The sequence below is a fragment of the Acinonyx jubatus genome, chromosome B2 (genome assembly GCF_027475565.1).
Source record: "Acinonyx jubatus isolate Ajub_Pintada_27869175 chromosome B2, VMU_Ajub_asm_v1.0, whole genome shotgun sequence".
In the NCBI taxonomy this organism is placed as follows: domain Eukaryota; kingdom Metazoa; phylum Chordata; class Mammalia; order Carnivora; family Felidae; genus Acinonyx; species Acinonyx jubatus.
This window is the reverse complement of record NC_069385.1, coordinates 25,171,671-25,191,007: the sequence shown is the minus strand read 5'-3', so window position 1 is coordinate 25,191,007 and position 19,337 is coordinate 25,171,671. Positions and strand designations below refer to the sequence as shown.

General features: G+C 34.7%; 1 long non-coding RNA gene across 2 annotated transcripts in view; it reads right to left on the bottom strand.

The window, feature by feature from the left end:
- Positions 1–19,337, bottom strand: part of LOC113598656 (uncharacterized) — a 173,322-nt gene that overhangs the window by 25,397 nt on the left and 128,588 nt on the right. For both annotated transcript variants that reach the window (XR_008298303.1, XR_008298304.1), the window contains one exon: positions 10,089–10,175. This is a non-coding gene — a long non-coding RNA (uncharacterized LOC113598656). The remainder of the gene's footprint in view (positions 1–10,088; positions 10,176–19,337) is intronic.

Below are 19,337 nucleotides of genomic sequence, written 5' to 3'. Positions count from 1 at the left end.
GGTCAACTCTTGATATGGCCAGCCCTTTAAAATTTAGACACCCCGGTATATGGCAATATATCCTCATAACTAATCTGCATTAACCTAGTGAGCAGAGTCATGAAATACCTTTTAATGTACCTATTTTCATCCATATATCTTCTTTGGTGAAGTGTCCAAATCTTTGCTACTTTAAATTAGGTTGTTTGTTTCTTTATTATGAATTGGGTTAGTTCCTTATCGGTGAATTTTGTAAGTTCTGTCTATATTTTGGATAGAGGTCTTTTATCAGGTATGAACTTTGCAAATATTTTCTTCCAGTCTGTGACTCATGTTTTCTGAAGGGCAGACACTTAGTTTTGATGAAGTCCTATGTATCACTTTGTTCTTTTATGAATAGTACTTTTTGTTTTCTATATAAGAAACTTTTGCAAAACCCAAAGTTACACCAATTTCACCCTATGTCTCTATTAGAAATTTTATAGTTTTAGGTTTTAAATTTCCAACTAGGATTCATTTTGACATTCATTATATACATATACATATATACATATATATATATATATATATGTGCGCATACACACATATATGTGTGTGTGTGTGTGTGTCTTTTAAGGTCAAAAATTTTTGGATTTTTGTTTATTTGTTCATTTTGAGTGTTGCTATTCACTAGTCTCAGCACCATTTGTTGAAAAGATAATCCTTTTGTCATTGAATTGCCTTGACATTTCATAAAAAATCAAACCGAGCTGTATTCAATTTCATTGTTCTATTTGTCTAGCTTAACTCTAAAGTCACACTGCTTTGCTTACTGTGGCTTTGTGATAAAACTTGAAATCGGGTTTTGTTAGCCCTTTTGTTTTGTTCTTTTTTTTTTCAAAATTTTTATGTTTTAATAGCCCTATATCCTTGCTTATTTATATAAATCACAGACTCCACCTATCATTTATTTTGAAAACCCTACTGAAATTTTGATTGGTATTTTATTGGTTCTATAGGTTGATTTCGGGAAAATTGACTTTTTCATATTGATTATTATGACCCATGAACATGATGTGTCTATCCATTTATTTAGGTCTTTGTAAATTATTCTCATCTCTATTTGCATTCATTTGTCTCCACCATGTTTGCAATTTTTAGCAAACAGTGAATGTAATTGCTTGTCTAACTTATCCCTAACTCTATTTTGGATGCAGGGTAAATGGTGTTGTTTTTAAATGTCTGATTTTACTCTATACAAATATATTTGATTAGTATATTGATCTTGTACCATGCAAATCTATTAAGTTCAATTATTAGTGCTAGCAGCTTTTTGTGTAAATTCAGCAGGATTTTCTACATTGATAATTATGTCATTATCTAAAAAAGAAAATCTTATTTCTTTCTCTACTGACTATATGTCCATAGTTTCTTTTTCCTTATATTTTTCCAGGAAGAAATGTTGCTAGAATTGTCCACACCATGTGGAATAGAAGAGGTGAAAGTGCGTGTCTTATTCCTAATGTTCAAGGAAAACATGCACTTTTCCTCATAAAATACGAGATTAGTGGTATTGCTTGGATTCTGCATATACTAAGCTGGTCGAATCCTAGGGTTACTTCATTTTTCTCTTCTTACAGAGATGATTATGATGCCTGATATCAAATGTCATTGTCATCATTTCATATACTTTGCCTGTTTTATTTTAATTGTTTCAGATATAAAGGTTAATCTAGTCCTTGTTACTTGATCTTGGTGAGATGTGAAATTCCAGTTTATTAATTCTTGACATGGGCATGAAAGCAACTCAACAGGACAAGGAGGAGTCTTTTCCGCTAACATTATGGTATAAATTTATAAATGTGTGTGAAAAATAAACTTTGATACCTACCTCACACCTTACCCAGAGTTAACTTGGGATGTAGCTCAGACGTAAGATAAAAGCTAAAACTATAACACTTGAAAAAAAAAGTAGCAGAAAATTTTATGTATGCAGCATTGGCTCAGAAATGGCACAAATACTGATATGATTTCATCAAAATGAATAACTTTTGTCAACATAAAACATCATTATGGTATGAAAATGCAAGCCATATTTTGCTAGAATATATGACAAGGTATTTACTTTCAGAATATGCAAAGAAATTTTATAAATCAACAATATAAATGATAAATAGAAGAAAAAAATTAAGAAGCCAAAATTTGAGTGTATATGTGTGTGTGTGTGTGTGTGTGTATGTATTTATATATGGACATTAAGTTCATAAAAGTTGTTCAACATCATTGTTCATGAAGAAAATGCAAATTATAGGGAAGCCTGGGTGGCTCAGTCAGTTAAGCCTCCAACTTCGGCTCAGGTCGGGATTTCATGGTTGGTGAGTTCAAGTCCTGTGTCGCAAAGCCTAGAGCCTGTTCACATTCTGTCTCTCTCTCTCTCTCTCTGCCCCTCCCCTACTTGTAGGCACTCTCTTTCTCTCTTTAGAAAGTAAATAAATAAACATAAAAATATTTTTAAAAAAAGAAAATGCAAATTATGATCTGTTGCAATAACCTTTTGAACCACTGTGATGCCTATCATCAGAAAATATAACAGCAAATGTTGAGGATGAAGGCCAACTGAAACTCTTACTCACTGCTATTGAGAGTGTAATATAGTACAATCAGTTTGAGAACCTTACATATTTACTATATTTATACCTATAGGTATATCTATAATTATTACATATCTATAATTATTATGCCTATATTACTATCTATCTACATCTATCTTAGTAAGGAATTAATATCTATGTTTTTACCCAACCGAAATGTCTACAAAATGAGTTGTGAAAGAAAGTTTGTACTGGCTTTCCTCACACTAGGTAAAGGCTGGAAACAAAGCAAATGTTTATCAATAGGAGAACAAATAAACACATATAATATCCTCTTAGCATAGGATAACACTTTTCAATAAAAACAGAGTAAAGTACACATACACAGAACCATATGAATGGAAATCAAACCCACTACGCTGAGCAAAGGAAATAAGGCACAAAATTGTAGATATGGAATAATTTAATAAACATGATGTTTAAGAATCTTCAAGAAACTTCAGTGGTGTAAATAAGAATGATGTGGAGGGGCACCTGGGTGGCTCAGTCGGTTAAGCGGCCGACTTCGGCTCAGGGCATGATCTCGCGGTCCATGAGTTCGAGCCCCGCGTCGGGCTCTTTGCTGACAGCTTGGAGCCTGGAGCCTGTTCCACATTCTGTGTCTCCCTCTCTCTGACCCTCCCCCGTTCATGCTCTGTCTCTATCTCAAAAATAAATAAATGTGTAAACAAAATTAAAAAAATTAAAAAAAAAGAATGATGTGGAGCAGGAGTGGCTGGAAGGGGCATGGGATGGAATTGTTCTGTCTGATTCTGGTGGTGGTGGTGGTGTGCATTACACATTTATTAAAACTCATGGGAATGTACACTTAAAATCTGTAAGTTACACACATATAAGTTTTATTCAAAGGTAAATACAACAAAATCAATCCAGATAAAAGAATAGTGCTTCTAATGTTATAACATCTCAGTAATTAAATCTTCAGCACCGATATAAGATCACATTTATTCTGAAATCTATTTGATGGTAATTTTACACTCTAAATACAAGCCCTTAAAAGTGAATATCTGGGGGTGGCCTAGGTGGCTCAGTCAGTTGAGCGTCCAACTTCGGCTCAGGTCATGATCTCGCCGTTCATGGGTTGGAGCCCCAGGTCAGGCTCAGTGCTGACAGCTCGGGGCCTGGAGCCTGCTTGGGATTCTGTGTCCCCCTTTCTCTCTGCCCCTCCCCCACTCATGCTATCTTTCTCTCTCTCAAAAATAAACATTAAACTTTTTTTTTAATTAAAAAAAACGAGTATCTGTATCAGTGAGGGACATTTTGTTCAAATCATTGTATAGCCAATCACTTCAGAAAGTATATGGTGTGCCTATTAATCTTCCCACCAATATAAGAAAGGCAAGAGATTGATGGACGAAATATGATGGAGTACAACACAGGCAAGTTAGACAAACTTTGCTCAGTGTTTGAAAACTAATGAATGTCTCCACCATCTGTGATTTCCTTAAACTAGAAATTGACTACAACATCACAGAAAGGAAGTATAAATTTGCAGATTCGATTCTGTAATATTAGCTCCATTTCTGTATGGAGATATATATATATATATATATATATATATATATATATATATATATGGATGGATATATATATGTGTATGGATATATATATTAGACATATTAGACATGGTCAGAGAAGGCCTGAGTTCATAACTTTTGAGGTGAGACCTAAAGGTTGAGATTGTGAGGAAGAGCATTCCAAGCAAAGGAAACAACAAATAGGAAGGTTCTGAAATAAGACAATCTTAAAATATTTCAGGAATGGAAAGAAAATCAGTGTGGCTGGCCCATCATAGGCAAGGAGTTGCATGACACAGATAATGTAGCAGAAGATAGGATCTTAAAATGGGGTCTGTAGACTCATTAAGGAGTTTGACTTTTAATATAAGAAAAATGAGAAGATTAATTAATTAGAGTATTGAGCAGTGGTAAGGAGGGATCTGAGTGACATTTTTAAAAGATCACTCTATTTGGGTAAAAATGGATTGTAGAAAGGCAAGATGGAATTTATTATAGTAATTTTGGTAGTCATTGATGCTCTTTTGAGGTAGAGGGATACATGTGATGAAACTTATGTTTTGCTAAAAAATGTTCTTCCCGTTTGCCAGGAAAAAAATTGAATAATAGACTTAGCAAGTAAATATTCTACAGTTAGTTTTGAGCCAATCTCAAATTCTGTTTTAGCTTCTCATGTCAACACTGAAAGTATTTGAAATTGCGATTGACTACATTCTGTTCTGCTTTCATATTTCCTTTTTTCCTGTTTTACAATATTTTCTCTTTTATTTATTTTGAGAAAGAGAGTGAGAATGAGAGGGGGAGGGGCAGAAGGAGAGGGAGTGAGAGAATCCCTGGTAGGCCCTGCACTGTCAGCACAGAGCCCAAAGTGGGGCTTGATCTCACGAACCATGAGATCATGGCCCAAGCTGAAACCAAGAGTCAGATGCTTAACTGACTGGCCACCCAAGTGCCCCTCTTATAATATTTTCAAGTAATATTATATAACTTTTTTTATCTTGATACACATATGAAAGTGAAGCATTAAGAAGATTACACAAAATGCATTTGTAAAAAAAGTATAAATTAGTTTCCAAAAAATGTCTTTCTGAAAGTGAAAACAAAGTACTATGGAACAGAAATAAAATGATCACTTTAATAATTTATCTCTTTAGTGTGCTGTCCCAATTCCTAATATTTTGGTTTAGCAGGATATTATGCTCATAATAAATGCTGTATATAAATAAAATATGTGAGTATGTATACATTCACACAAATTTACCAATTATTTCATGATGTGTTTACTTTATCCTCAGCAATCCATCTGGTAAATGACCATGACTAACATTTCTTTAGAGTCTTATTTATACCAAGACATTTGTTAAGCACATGAAAGTAATTCACCAATATGTTTTAAATGAATTGCATATTCTATACATTTAGGTAAGTCTGGGGAATTTGTGTTATTTATCTAAATCATTGATTCACAAGTACAAGTTAAACTTTTCTGTCACTTATTTCCTTCATATTTTTGCTCTCTCTTTTCACATTACAGAACTAAGCAATAATTATTCTGAATGCATTCTGTGGTAACCTATGGTTCATGATCCTTTTAATTCTTTGTTCACTATTTACTATGAATATCAGGTCCTTTTTTCGATTTTTATGTCAATATTATTCTGAATAATATAGTTCATCAGTATGCCTTTCACAATAATGAATATGCTGAGGTCAACGGGTAAACATATTTTCTACTACATAAATGATAATGTTACAGCCCTGAAATCTCCTGTTGTAACAGAACACTTAATGCCATTTGGCAATATTGGCAATATTTTCATGTTATTGGACTGTCACAAAAAGATAATAGATGAAATGCACTGAAATAGACTTACATAAGTTGGTGAAGCCAAGAGTTTTAATATTTTCTTATTTGATTAAGACAGAATATGAGTAGTTTAGATGCTGGGGCTAATTGTTACACACAATATATTTTCTATTCTGGAGCCAGAACCAAAGTCATTGGTTCTGTATCCTTACTGTACATTTGAGAGAGATATACTGCATAAACTTCAAGTAAAGCAGAAGTGGGAAAGTTGATTCATTCTATCAGATATGTGTTATTATTCCTCTGGAAAAAAAATGATGCCCATCCTTTCAATAGTATGATTCCAAAACAAAACACTGACAAGGGGTCCAAATTCTAAAATTCAGCCTTTAGAATTTTCTGGAGTAGAAAATGCTTGTTGATATTGAATGAATTTTACTTATAGAAACAAATAGGATGGTATTGTTTTAGCTACCTTTCTTGGTAATAGCTTTATTCTGTATTCTTCCTCAGTGTAACAATACCCCGTAAGACAAGAAAGAATATCTCTGTGTTCAATCTTTTGATTTTACCTGAAATGAAGTTGCTCTGCCCCTAAATCAATATCTCAGTGCTGAGTTGATTACATGTTTGACGTTCGTAAAGGATGAAAGAAGTCTGAGATATTGCTCCTGTGATAAGTGGGAATGTGCAAGAACAGCCCAAGTTATAACTACACAGAGTTGTTATTTCTTTTTCTTTCTTTCTTTTTTTTTTTTGTCAGGCTATACTGTACACACAACTGTTTGGGAATCTAAAACCTGTTGTAAACTGTAATTAATGAAAAATGCCATTCAACTGAGAGGTGTCTGGTTAGGTCAGAAAGAGGTATCAACGAAATCTGTCTTCTCAAGCATGCAAATTAATGCACAAAATTAACTACATTCTTAATTCACTTATAACCCTGACTTAACTATCCACATGATTGTCAACATTTTCTCCATGAAAGAAAAAGTCACTTTCATACTTTTTGTATCTTTGTTTAGAATGGGGGCAGTGTTGGTAAGGGCAAGGGGCAAGACACGCCAATAAGTTAGAACTCATTGGCTACAGAGTCATAGAAAAGGCTATGGCCTTCTTGAGACCAGAGGGTAGAAAAGAACAGATCTTATCTGGATGAATTTGACAAAGTCAAATCCTATGCTCTATTCTTCTGGTATAATAGACCGTGCCACTGCATGGTTTAGGGAACATATAACTAGATAGGATAATTGGGAAGGTCATCCAAAGCATTTTCTATCATTCAGCAAGAAGACAACCATATATGAAAGGAGGTTAAACAGGCATTTCTGAGATAGTCATTTAGGAGGATATCTTCAAAGTCTTTCCCCATTGGTCTGCCTCTTTTAGCTTCATCTTGTTTGTTTGTTTGTTTGTTTTTGACAGGGAGAGAGACAGAATGTGAGAGGGGGAGGGACAAAGAGAGAGGGAGACACAGAATCTGAAGCAGGCCCCCGGCTCTGAGCTGTCAGTACAGAGCCTGACTCAGGGCTTGAAATCACACACCACGAGATCAGGACCTGAGCCAAACTCGGCAGCTTAACCTACTGAGCCACCCAGGCACCACTGGTCTGCCTCTTTTAGCTTTCAATGTATAATTGTCAACGAACATGAGGCTGATTTCTCAAGAAGGTCGCTCTTAATTGCCCTTGTGTGGCTTGAGAGTATTTAAAATTTACTTCTAATTGTGCATTATATTTGAGATTTAATAGCTGAGTGCTTTTCAAACCATGTTCAACAGAGCTCTACAGGTAGCACACGGACAACTATGGGGAGCAAGGGAGAAATAACTGCTGGCCTTAGATTCCTTACAGATTTTAACAACAGCTGTTCCACTTTTATGGGTTTGTGTTTTCGCCTATCATTTTGATTGAAGACCAGTTACTGCTAAAAATGTGATATGAGATAGGTCAGGTGTGGGGGAAATGTTGACAAGTAGAAGTAATTGTGCCTTCATTCCTTTTTGTATTCAACAAATCCTCATCAAGCATCTATGTAGCTTAAAACAATAGCAAGCCACAGAGGAAGGAAGGGATTCTCTGGTTTTTAATGAAAACAGGAAAAATACGAAGAGGTAGGAGGCTACTGTGGTGTTCTTGGTCAGGCAGTAAGGATCCAAAAGAGGGAAATGGAGGCATAAATGCAAAGTTAGGAAAGATGAAGCTGGCATCTGCTCTGACTAGAGAAAAGTTAATGACTTCCAGTATGTTGAGGCTGCATCATAGAACTGTTTGCTTGGGTTTTGAGCTTTTCACTGGCACAGTTTATGCATTAATATAATTAAGCAAAAGCATTTTTGTGAGGCCTCAATAACCTCTATCATTCAATATTGAATCATATATAATGGTGTTAATCAAAGTGTCAAATATGAAATATTTTACTTAATAGCTTTGACATCCTGTGATTTGTGACAAAAGAAAGTCTGGGCAAAATTTTCATAATTAACCATCTACATTAATAATTCATTTGCATGTAGTTTCCAAATTATGGGTATTAACTTCTCTTTAAGGCATATTAATGGTTCATAAGTATAAAATTATATTGTATATTATGCAATCCTTTTTGTTAGTGGCAATTACTTGCAATTTCAACAGGACTTCCCATTTTGGGGGAAAAACAAGTAAATAAATCAGTAAAAAGTTCAAGTTTGAGTATTTCTATTTTGAGATACAGCTAAAATGTATTTGTTTTATTATTATGTTTAAATGTTCTTTAAAATTTTTTAATGTTTTTATTTTTTTTAATTTTCTTTTTTGTTTTTAACGTTTTATTTATTTTTGAGACAGAGAGAGACAGAGCATGAACGGGAGAGGGGCAAAGATAGAGGGAGACACAGAATAGGAAGCAGGCTCCAGGCTCCAAGCCATCAGCCCAGAGCCCCACGCGGGGCTCGAACTCACGGACCGCAAGATCTTGAACTGAGCTGAAGTCGGCCGCTTAACCGACTGAGCCACCCAGGCGCCCCTGTTTTTCTCTATTTTTGAGAGAGAGAGAGAGAGAGAGAGAGAGAGAGAGAGCTGTTAGCAACAGAGATGATATGGGGCTCGAACCCACAGACTGGACCACAAGATCATGACCTAAGCTAAAGTCAGATGTTTAACCATCTGAGCCACCCAGGCTCCCCAAATGTTCTTTTAGAGTAAGCATTCAAAGTCATACACAATAAAATTAAATAAACTAAACCTGTTCTTACAATAGCGATGAGAGTAATCATTTTGATTGCTGTTTTAGTAACCCTTCTTCAAAAACCATCAAATAAAACATAAGTTTATACCTAAAAAATAGAGAATATAGATATTAGACTATATAATTTAGGCAGAAAATACGAATATTTTTCATATTTTGATATTTTTGACTTAACATATACCACCAAGTTCTACCAAATATTGTGTAGTGAAAAGGTCACTGAATAGGGGTTTACATGATCTGACTTCTAACCTCCAAATCTAATTCATGATCTTGGAAAGTGGATGCAAACTTTTAAGCCTCAGGTTCTAAAAATTCATAATGAGAAGGTGATTTTGGTCCCTTTCAAGTCTGTGAATGGAGATGCTTTTTTTCTAAATAGCTTCTGAATGTTTTTCCTTTATTTCCATGAAATAAACCTTTATGGTTATAGAAAATGTGCTTAATTAAAGTTATTTTCTCTTGGAGATATATCTGAAACGTGTATCCTGGTAAGAATAACGTCAAGATTATGCTTTTTTACTATGATGCTGAATAATGGTTCAGAGACTTTGAGAAGTTCTGTCTTGGTTCATGAAAGCATACTGGGTTATAGAAATCATTATTGAACTTTCTTTCAGCCACAGACTCAGTCTATTCTTAGGGTTTGAGCAACATAACTTGTATTTTTGTATAGATCTAAGTAGATCTTAAATAGACTCTCATTTGATGGATAATAGATGATAAACGATAGATGATAGATAGATGGTAGATAACAGATGAACAGATATAGAGAAACAGCTGTACGATTATCATAATTAATATAGTATCATATACAGAGTAATGGTTACTTGAAGGTGAGAAGATGCTCAAATGCTTATATTGATCAACATACTACATAATATATCCATGAAAAAAACTTTTATAATTGCAAGGTGAATAGCCACTTACTGATATAAATGGCACAGCTTGGGCTCCGTAGACCAGGGAACTCCTGAGGAATGACAGGCAGCAAACCAGGCCCAGAGCAATGAGGATCTAAGAAAAATAAAAGAAGCAGATTTACTGTCCTGATGGACAATATTAAAGGTATGGCAGTCAAAACTCTAACGTAAACTTTGTAGAACTGAGCCGTGTTACATTCTGTCTCAGCAACACTTCATCTTCATATGAAGCCTAACAAATGAAGCCTAACATTAAAAAAAAATTAAAATACATTAAAATATTTATTGAAATTTCTGGAATTGTGACATGGGATTCCATGTCATGATACATATAACTTCTGTACGACAACTTCTCTAGATATGCTACTTCTCAGTCTTACATGGCATCTCATGGCTTCTGTCCTTGACATTTGGTCTTTGTGCTCCTTCTTTATCCTTAAACTATGCTACCTGCATTGGCCTCTTTCCCTTCTTCTGTGTTTATTTTTATAGGTCTCCTTTTGCCCTTTGATGTAAATTAGTCTAGACTTTCTGATATGCTTCTAATTCTCCTCTTGACTCATAACTCAAATTACTATAACAAAGAGAAGTGTAAATCCTTTCATACTAATAATAGCTTTTGGCATTATTACACTAACAAGTACATGGGTGTGAGATAAAAATCAGGAACCCAGCATAAGCACATGTCAATAACCTAGAGGTCCAATGGGAGGGGAAGTTGGAAGAACTATTAACTGCATGTTACATAGATAGTATGGATGTACTAGTCTGTAGATCCAAAGCAAATATGCACAATTATCTGAAGTGAGCTCCAAGTTCAGACAAACTAGAGACCTGAAAATTGTGTAAAGGTAGAACTTGCAGGCTGTCAGTTCTAGTGATTCCATGGTGGGACATGGGGATGGACAGTGAATGCTGCAGTCAACAATCTAGGGTGAAGATTCCACTAAAAATAATTAAGGATGCAGGGAGGAGAATATGAAAACAAAGTAGCTTCAAGATGTTGTCACATTACCTATAACCCTGATCTCCTTCTGGCACTTATCCATCAATTTTAGAAGTTGTGTTCTCATAGGACTTAAAAATGGCCAAGGCTAGTCTCAAATTTATTTGATGATGATTGTGGCCATTTTGGTGGCAGTGAAGCAAAAAGATCTAACAGTTATAACTAATAATTAATAATAGTTATAACTAATAATTAATAATAGCTATAACTAATAATTATATAACATTTACCTATTTATCTACCATATATATGATTAAATTAAAATGTATTAAATTATTGGTATTCAAACATTTTTGATGTACTAAAGAGACAAATTCCTGTAATTAAAAATAATAGATATACACAATTAGTATTCACCAAAACGCTCCTATGATCTTTTCTGCAATTCATTCATACATGTTGGAACACAGAAGAAGTGGGTACATGGATATACTTCCATGGCATTCCCGTGAGAGCTTCCCACATTAATTCTGTATGTTAGCTGTGACTGTCGGTTGCAAATTCCTGGAATGTTCTGATCTGGGCAGCAGCAGGAAGTCCCTAACTATATGGCACATATCTACAATGGTAGATTTGAAACCTGAGTGAACTCTCCCCCAACTTCAGTTCCTCCAGGCATCCCACTGGATTTATAAAGATTAACAACATTAAATTGTCTTGTACTTTGAATATGTAAAGAGGCTTCTGTTGTCCAACAGTATACAGACTGATAAGCAGAACAACTGAAATCACCCTTGACTGAGGTTTTTCTATAATTTAGGCAATAACAATCAATGATAAAAAAGATGGTAAAAGTATTCCTTCTCTCCAGAAGTTATTAGAAAAGAGAGTCAAGCATATTTAAAAATAACGAAAACAATATGTAAAATCATTGAGCATGAGCCAAACACAATTTTAAGTTTTATGCATATGTTCACCTATATAATGCTTAAAACAATCTGTAACATATTGTTAAGACCATTTTAAGGAAAAGGAAATTGGGATATGGAGATTTTGAGGAGTTTGTTCAAGGTTGCACAGCTCATCAATGATGGAGTCATGATTCCAACTCAGGGAGTCAGATTCTGGGGCCAGCAGTTAGTGTCACAGCATCACTTCAAAGACAGAATACGAAGTGCCATAGAAATGCAGATATAAATGGGATAAGTTCTGTTTAGTAAGCTGGAATAAATGAATCAAAGATGGTAGCGCTAGAGATATTTGTGTTGGCTTTATTTTATTTATTTATTTATTTATTTATTTATTTATTTATTTATATTTTTGGGACAGAGAGAGACAGAGCATGAACGGGGGAAGGGCAGAGAGAGGGAGACACAGAATGGGAAACAGGCTCCAGGCTCTGAGCCATCAGCCCAGAGCCCGACGCGGGGCTCGAACTCACGGACCGCGAGATCGTGACCTGGCTGAAGTCGGACGCTTAACCGACTGTGCCACCCAGGCGCCCCTGTGTTGGCTTTATTTAAAGAGAAGTGAGGGTGAGGATGATCATCTTAGGCAGTGAGCAAGTACATTTAAAGTTGTATAAACATAAAAATACAATATGTGATATTTAGAAGATGTTGAGAGGCCAAAGTAGCCTAGAATTCTGTCTCCTTGGGGAGAATGAAAAGGCTGGGATGGTAAAATGGGGACCACTGTGAATCGCTTTAAATAGTCTCATGCAAAATAAATTTATCATTTTTTAAAAAAAACTTTAACTTATCTTTAAAAAAAATCACTCAACAAAATTAAATCATTCTTCTGTTTGATTGCAAATGAGGTAAAATGAGGGCATCGCATTCTAGACAAGATATTCAGGGGCATCCCCCCAGCATTGGACAGTGAATGCCAATTCATAGTTCAAGGTGGCGGGACTAGCAGATCTTCTGGGTCCTTCTAGGTGTGTGAACCATGACCTATGACAATCTCTTTCCTGAGTTTTAGGGACTTTTTGAACAAACACAGTTTGTGTGTAGCACAAGATGAGGCAAAAAAAATAGTCAATGATAAGTTGTAAGAGGGGAGAGTTGGCAGGTTGTAAATTCTATGCAGGGTAACTTGCTAAGGGATGATTTCCAGCACAGGGCTGTGGCATCGAGGGAAAGTCACCAAGAACATTTATGTAGAGCGGATACCCTCAGAATGTGCCTTTGGTAATCTGTTGTGGCATAGAAAAATGTTAGATCCTATACTTATGTATTTAATCTAAAACTCTGACACGCATTTCTTTATATTATGCAAAAAGTATCCCTAGGTTTAGTAGTTTAGCTGTTCCTTTTTTAACTTGAAAAAAAGAGTGTCCTTTTTTGACACTCTTTAAATGTGTTAGAATCTACAGGTTTCCCTTTTATCCACCTCTTTTCCTAAAAACCTATATGATAATCATTATCATAGTCCCTTGAGGATATGGAATTTTCCTTAAATGTCTTTAGTCCTATACTACCAAGCCTACTTACCTGCAACAAATGGGCCACATATATTTTGCTAATGAAAATACCAGATTTGGTAAGTGGGATCAGTTAGTTGTAGACAAGAGTAAAGTTATTAATATTATTTAGAAGCATTAGTCACACAAATTTATAAAGTGTTATTAGAGTTCATTCATATCAGTCAAATTAATTTTATGCACTTTTTAGCCAGTAGAAAAAGGCATCTTCAATTTCTGTCTTATTTCTAAGCTTTAAAATTAGCATGCATCTTTCATATGTTTTAGTATAAATAAAGACTCTCTAAATTGTTGCGAAAACACTGAGGTCATAGGGAGATGATGATCTCAAGGGTACTAAAAAGAAGTAGGCAATTCTGCTAAACATTGTTTTTTTCTGTCTTCTGTGACCTGCTAATTACTTAACACAAAAAGACTGATACACTAACTGAATACATTAGCTGATAAGCAAAAAAAATATGATTGCTAAAAGGGATAGATATAATGCCTCAGTTATTTTTTGGTCTTTTTAAGTTTTAACTCATTATCCAATTTCAGGTATTTCTCATTTTAGTGAATGAGAGTATTTAGGAAAGCAGAACTTTGGTCTTGAGTGATAAGAATTTAAGATTATATTCAGATTTTCCTACTAGAATTGATTTCCATTTAAATATATGTATATATAATTATTGTTATTAGTTTTTAGGCTACATAAGTCAAAAATAATGCTATTTCAAATATATTAATCAATATAAAATATTTAATAAATAACCAAAATATATTGTTGCAAATACTTACACATATTTAAAGAATAGCTAAATAGTGTGAGGTACATCCAGACGATGGAATTTATTCAGCACGAAAAAACTAACAAGCTATGAAATGGTTACATGCCATATGATTCCAACTATATGACATTCTGGAAAAGGCAAAACTTATGGAAAACCATAAGTTTTCAGGGGTTGAGGAGTGGGAAGAAAGATGAATAAATGAAGCAGAGAGGATTTTTAGGACAGTGGAAATACCCTGTGTGATACCACAGTGATGGGTATATATCATTTTACATTTTTCCAAACCCATGCAATGTAAAACACTAAGAGTGAACCCTAAGGCATAGGAAGAAATATTTTATGAAAGCTGTTTAAGGCAATAGAAATAAAAAATGTATAAGGATTAAAGTAATACATAAAAATCTTATTCACAGATTATAAGATTCTGATGTAAAGAATTAAAAAAAACAATACATACGTTATTAAAATAAGTTAATGTATTCAGCAAAATCACAGGCTATAAGGTCAATATACAAAAGCAGTTATGGCTCTATATAGGAGCAAAAAAAGTTAATAGAAGTAGATATTTTAAAATATTTAAATTATTTAATTTAAAATGGTATCAAGTAAGTCAAATACATATTATAAATCTAAGAAAACATGTGCAAGGCCTCTACAAATAAACCTGCAAAATGTTATTGATAGAAAAATGTGAAGTGATATGCTCTGTTTATGATTTGACAACCTGATAATGTAAAGATGTCAATTTTTCTCAAAATATTCTGTATATTTACAGTCTTTTTCTTAAGTTTATTTATTTTTGAGAGAGAGAGAGAGAGAGAGAGAGAGAGACCATGAGTGGGGGAGGGTAGAGAGAGAGGAGGCTCTCCCAAGGAGGCTCCAGGCTCTGAGCTGTCAGCACAAAGCCCCGCTTGGGAAGCCCCGCGAACCATGAGATCATGATTTGACCCAAAGTCAGATGTTTACCTGATGGAGCGACTTAGGCGCCCCTTAACTACAGTCTTAATCAGGTTCCAATAAGATTTTGTGTGTAAGGGGTGTGTGTGTGTGTGTGTGTGTGTGTGTGTGTGTGTGTGTATTAATACGAAGGTCTACACATAACCAATCTGATCTTGAAAAGGAACAGAGTGGAAAGACTTATTTTTATAGCTATCAAAAGTTATTTTAGAGCTCTTTTGCCTGCAGTCTTATCTCAAAATGGCACCTCACTGAGGCATTCACATAGAAAATGTGTTGCTTTGTGTAATTCAAATTTACATTTGTGACAGAACTTTGATGCTCTGGCCTATTAGAGGGTTAAACTACTTTTTGTAGTTTAACCTAGATGATTATGTCAATTCAAATAGCTCTCTAAAATATAACTGTAGTTTCCTTTAGGAAGTAAAATTAGTTTGTGCCTAATTTTTTCATCAATTTTGAAACTACCTTCACCTTAACTCTCTCAGCTTTATAAATAAATGCAAATTTAATATACCTGGCATTTAGTTATTAATATAGAGATTAAAATAGTTCAGTATTGGCATAGAGATGGAAAAATAGACTAATAAAATATAGAAAAACTAATGCATATATGGGCAGTTTATTTACAACAAAATTGTATTGCACAGAAAAAGAAAATAATCTTTTCAGTAAAATCATCCTGCATTAATTGGATATACCCATTAAAAATATCTTGACCCCTACTTTGCCCTCTATTAACATGGAGATTTCTAGTCATAAAAAGATAACATTGAGTATGATGCTAAGTAATATACTAAGCAATAATATTTGTAACTTGACAAAGTGCAAGTTTTCAGAACATTTAAAAGACTCCTACAAATCGATAAGAATGGTGGAGAAATCAACAAACTACCAGTCAAACAAATCATCAACCCAATAATAAAATGGACGAAAGATAGAGACAACTTCCAAGGAAAACATCCAAACAACCAAATGATATGGAATCACGCCCAACCTCCTTGTTAGCCAGGGGAAATGCAAATTAAATACTTTGAGACACCACAAAACAACCACAAGAATGGTTTAAATTAAAGAGGCTGACAATATCATTTGTTGGCAGGAATGTGCAGAAATAATCAACTCGAAAATATTCCTGGTGGGAGTACAAATTGAAAAACTGCTAGGAAAAGTAGTTCAGCTGGTATCTATGAATGTTGGACATTTCTTATCATTTGATGCAGCAATTTGTACAGTTTATGCACAACAGAAATGTGTACATATGTGCAGCAAGACATGTTTGCAAAAATATTAATAGTAGAATTATTTTAATAGCCCCAAGCTGGCAGCAGGATTTGAATGGATAAACTGGGGTAGTTTCATCCAATAAGTACTATACAGTAATGTAAATGAATTAACTGTCTATCCACAACAGCATACATAAAATAACAAATATTTTTGAGTCAAATCAAATTGGCCATAAACAAATTGATTGCAACATTTTATTTATGTAAATTTACAAAAAAAGACTAATATGAAATTTGAAATCAGAATAAGGGAACCTTTTGGGTGTAGACTAGGCTAATCATTAGGAGGGGGCAGCAGGGGAGGTGCTAGGATGTCATTGGTCTCTCTCTCTCTCTCTCTCTCTCTCTCTCTCTCTTTCTCTTACCTTTATTGAGTTACACACTTCATCAAGCTGTATACATTTTCTATTTGTAAAAATTTTTCTATGCATAAGATTTTTTAAAACTTAGGTCAAATACATTTGAAAATTACTTTCGGTAAGTTTGTTAAAATTCAATATGTTCTAGAGTTTTGTAAACCATTAATATACTAATTTGCATTTCCGCTCTAAAAATGTAGTGCGTTATGTACCATTTCTCAAGGTTACTTCTAGAAAATACATATTGGGAAATATTCATTTGCGTGCAAAATTATTTAATATGGCATATCAAGGGTTTTCTGATCTCATTTTTACTAACTTCCTCAAGCTCTATTTTCTCTGTTATTCTCTATTCTCCGTTTGTTATTCTCTATTTGTAAACCACACGCAATTACATGCTCCTTTCAAATAAACCCAGCTATCTCTTTCCTCCATACGTTACCATAGAAATGATTCCTCTGTCTGAAATATTTTTCTATCTGTAACATAGGTAAGCCCTAAGTAATTGCAAGGCTCAAATTGGTATCTCCTTCAGAAAGACTATCATAATTCACCTAGTCTGTGTTAAATGTTCTCCTTTTGCTTTCAGAGTCGCCTAAACTTACTCTATCATAGCACTTATGATATTGATTTGAAAACTAGAATATGAACACCATGAAAATATCTCATTTTTCTTTGTATTTGAGGCATCTCTCACAGTTTGCACACAATCGACATCAAACTAGTGAATTTATTGCATTTTTGAAATCAAAGGCATTTTAACCTTTCTCGGAATTTGTGAAGTAGGAAAACAGAGGTCCATCCAAGGTGCTGTGACCTTTCCCTTAGGCCCACATGGAACTAGAAAGTCTGAGAGCCAGTCAAAAGCCAGATATTCAGGCACCAACTCACCATGCGTTTATTTTCACCATTTTTGTAGAAAGCAACACAGTGGTTTTGATGGTATGGAGACATTCACTTTATTTCTACACTGATGCAGCATTTCTTTGGAAATGGTAGAAAATATCTCCAGCTGCAGATTTCCTTACAGATAAGGAATTACAAATTTTCTATGAGTCTGTGTTTTTGTTGAGTTGCTCGGTCAGCGGCACATGGATGATTGTGAAGTAGGCTTAGGTAAAGCAGCACGCCAATGAGCGATCAGATGGCCGGTTTTCTGCTCTGTATTTGGGATGCTTTCAGGCTTATTTTGAGGATTAATTGATTGAATACGTGTGAGGCGCTTAGAACAGTGCCTGACATGTAATAAAGGCTGGGAAAATGTTAACTATTATCATTTTCTTTCTCGCGCAGTTAGAAAGTTGTGTTTTTCTATTATGAAAACTTTGAGGAAGCATAAAAACACGCAGCGTATGGCTATGCAAGTGGATGTTATATTGAAATGATGAATGGTTAGGTAATAAATTGAGCTTCAACACTAAAAAATCTTCAATGAAGAATAAACAATGAGGGGCACCTGGGAGCTCGGTCAGTTAAACATCTAACTTCGTCTCAGGTCATGGTCTCCTGGTTGGTGAGTTCGAGCCCCACGTTGGGCTCTGTGCTGACAGCTCAGAGCCTGGAGCCTGCTTCGGATTCTGTGTCTCCCTCTCTCTCTAACCCTCCCCTGATCTCCCTTTCTCTCTCTCTCTCTTTCAATGATAAATAATAAACATTAAATTTTTTTTTAAAATATGAACAGTGAACCTTAAATTAACACCAGTCTCTTATTGCCGTTGTATTCATGTGTGCGAGTGTATGTGTGCCTGGCAAACCAGAATGGATACAACTTAGCCTGCAAGGCCTCCCCCCCCCCACTCCCCCCCTTCCTCTTAACCTTCTCTGCTAATGATTGTAATGAAACTTTGATCCAATGCACAGGTGTCATTGATTGCTGGTCAATAGAAGTACGAATAATAAACCATACAGTCCTAAGATTGAAATGGCCCTATTTTAAAATGAAAGATTGAAAAGTGCCCGTATCTCGGAAAACGTAAATAGGTAGCTTTCACCACAGCCTCAGGGTCATCCTAAAGAGTGCAGAATAGTTGGGAAGTATTATACGCCTGCAAACAGTTTTCTACAAAAACATAGGGAGTCTGATATTATCTGATATTATTTTAGGAACTCTTAAAAGGGGGCTTTCTATTTTTCTATCCTGATCCATAGACCCTTTTAACATAGCATACATTAAGAATCTTTAATTCAGAAAAATTGAACAGGACAAACCATAGCAACAAACATCCTCCTTAAACATGATATTGGGGCTTTATCTTCGAAAGAGAACTAGCTCATTTTAATTCAGTTTCCAGTTTTCAGTGAAAAAATATTTACTCTACCAAAGAAAATGGATAGGTTTAATGACACATGGATACGTATTATGGATTAGATAAAATATGTTTTTATTAAAAATAGTCTTAGATGATCTATATTCATTAGTACCTTCCTATTACATAAAAAATTATGGTTTAAGC